Here is a 2,993-nt window from a genome sequence, read left to right on the forward strand (position 1 = left end):
TTTTTGAATTTTTTTCATTTTACTTTTCTCAAAACATGCACAATATATCGATTCAATTATAACTACAGTAGCTAAGCATAAAAAAAAAGAGGTACAAAGAACTATGATTTAATTCATAACTTGAATCGAAACAAAGTTCTTAACCATAGTCATAGAGATTTAATTCATAACTTGAATCAAAACAATTATAACATTAACATCTTAAAAATTGATTAGTTTAATTCCAGGCTAAGCAAAAAAGGCTCATCAAAGGGAGAATATTGTTAGTTGTGAATATCAACACAACAAGAATGTTAATATGTACAATAGCTAAGATAGACAAATAATATCACAAAGCATATCCAAGATATCCAAGCATAAGTGAAACCCCCCAAACTGTGCTTTCCCTCCCATTCTTTTGTAAATTTATACCAGCCGACCCCTACATTTCGAAGAGTTTAGATTTACATAATCAAATAACCAATCTACCAAAGGACAATGCATAGGAGAAATGAAGAGAAATTAAGCACCGGGTAAAGAATGAAAATGAAGCAGCCGACTGTTACAACCACAGAAAGTAGATAATCCCTTCCATTATATTTCTTTTGCATTATAACTGTGCTCCATAGCTGAAAAAAGAAGGAATATGACAAGAGCATTTAGAGTATTTCACTGTATCTAAGTGTTTTCATTTGTTTTTTTTTTTTTGTATCTAAAGAAAAGTTACCATAACAGGAATCATTTTTGCACATTTAGCAAGAGTCTGAACAGGGAAGCTGACATATTTCAGAGCCTGAAAGAATACTTAAATGTTACTATATTTATCCTTTTAGCTTGAACAGATTTAAATATCACAGGATAAAAAAATTGACCTCATACTGGCAAGTAGTAGTCAGTATATTAGTCAGTGATATGCCGCAATATGAATAAACTGGAGCAATTGGATCAAAATTGGGACCAAGAATGTCTGTGTTCATGTTCTTTGAATAAAGGTCTAATATAGCACAAGTAAAATAATGCTACACATATGAGAATAAAGACCTAACCATTGCTGTCTAAACCAAGCATATAAGGTAATTTCTAGATTAGCACCTTCCTTTTCTAATTAACAGCATATATACAAATTGAATAAGGCACAGAAATATGCAAAATCTACCTTGAGATTACCACACATTGTCTGAGTCAGTGCAGAGTTGAGAGTTGTATTCAGAAATATGAAATAATTCAAGAAAAATGCAAGACTGCATGAGAAAAGCATCACTACCTGTAAATTTAAAAAAAAGGGAAGAATTATAGCCAATTTCAGTAATGATATTTTACAACTTTTCCTTTTTAAAATACAAATATTTATATCCATTTATCTTAAGATATCGAATTTTGAGATTCAGTACCTAAGCAGTACTGGCACAACACAGAGCTTTATTTATTCTAATTGCATTGACTACTTTTATATCTCTATTTTAGTAAATAAAAAAATTACCATAAATTCAGGGGAATAGAGGTCAGGGAAATTCATGGTAAGTTGCATATCACCCCGTATAAATGTCCAAAGTAGCAAAATTAGCCCACATACCAACCCTGAAAATTCAACAACATTAGATAAGAGTTTATATGCTATAATATTTTGTTGACATAAAATAAAATTGTACCATTGCACCACATGAGACCAAAGCTATTCAAGCCGCTTGACTTCCCTGTAAGTTAAAGCACATAAGCCACATGCAAAAATTATTTTATCTTTTGTTTCTCCACTTTATTGCAGCTAAGGATCAATTCATAACAACAGACAGAATCAGGTCAAGCGAAGGTTGTTAAAGCATTGATGGGTAACTAAGCCTGGTGGAGTTGAATTAAAGCTTAGTTGTACAACTAAGCAATTAATAACAAGGCCAATTGGATAACTAACCATCAAATTTTAGTTTAAGTCAAATACATTACTTAAATTATTCATTTGAACTCACCCAATGTATTCACACAAATTTATAGTACATCATGCGCTAATTGAAATTTTTTCTAGTAAAAGTTAACCATAAATTTGATTACAATAGTGATTATGATTAAATTTGGGAATTATCAGCTAGTACCAGTGACATACCAGTCCACAGATCACATAGAATAAAAAAAAGCGTACCAATTCTGTTTATGGTGGCAAGATAAAGTGCAGTTGTGATATTGGCGAGGAAAATCACACTAGCTATAGCCACGCACGTCAAATGAAAGATCACGGGCGCCAGCAACAAATGCTCCAAAAACAATCAATGCCACACTAAGAACGCTCAAATTGGTCATCTTCCCAGTTTACCCTCTATAAGACTAATAATTATGTACTGGAATGGAAGAGAAGAGAGGAGGAATCGGAGAGGAGAGGAAAGGAGAGGCGGAGAAGAAGAAGGCGAGAAGAAGGGAAAGGCGGAGTGGAGAGTAGACTGGGGTGTAGGGTTTGGGAGAGGCGGAGTGGAGAGGCGGAGCGGAGACGGAAAGATAGGGTTTGGGGTTCGCGCGGGGACGAAGGGTTTGGGTTTGGGTTTGAGGTTCTGGCGCCTTATTTTTTTTTTATTCTAAAATTTCAGCTATCAAAAAAAAAAAAAAAAAATTTCTGCGACCAATCATTTTGTCAGTCGCTGATCCGGTCGCAGAAACTCTGCCAGAGAAGTCAGTTATTTATTTTTTTTTGAAAAAAATAGATATACTGCGACCGACATCAGCACCGGTCGCTGATACCGGTCGCAAAAAATCCGTTCTACTGTAATGACTGTTATGATAATGGATAACGAAACAAATTACGGATAATTATCAAATATATTTATATAATTTAATTTAAAATATAAAAATAAATAAATATATTAAACACATCAGTGTAATATCATAAATAAAAAATTATATTTTTTACCTCATTGTTTAAAAATTATAAACTATTAATCAAAAGGTAACAATAGAAATTGTTGTATAATTTAATTTTGTAAGAACTACTAATTAATAAAACAATATAAATGACGTAATAAAATATTTTTTAT

General features: G+C 32.5%; 1 pseudogene across 1 annotated transcript; it reads right to left on the reverse strand.

Annotated features, from left to right (window-relative positions):
* Nucleotides 1–307: 307 nt before the first annotated feature.
* LOC144567660 (UDP-N-acetylglucosamine transporter UGNT1-like) lies at nucleotides 308–2,486 on the reverse strand (annotated as a pseudogene). Its single transcript, XR_013515476.1, has 7 exons — nucleotides 2,111–2,486; nucleotides 1,629–1,673; nucleotides 1,460–1,557; nucleotides 1,136–1,243; nucleotides 707–772; nucleotides 510–608; nucleotides 308–421 (listed from the first exon to the last, which is right to left on the reverse strand). The product of XR_013515476.1 is annotated as a UDP-N-acetylglucosamine transporter UGNT1-like (transcript).
* Nucleotides 2,487–2,993: the final 507 nt, after the last annotated feature.

This window comes from Carex rostrata, chromosome 16 (genome assembly GCF_964058835.1).
Source record: "Carex rostrata chromosome 16, lpCarRost1.2, whole genome shotgun sequence".
NCBI lineage: Eukaryota > Viridiplantae > Streptophyta > Magnoliopsida > Poales > Cyperaceae > Carex > Carex rostrata.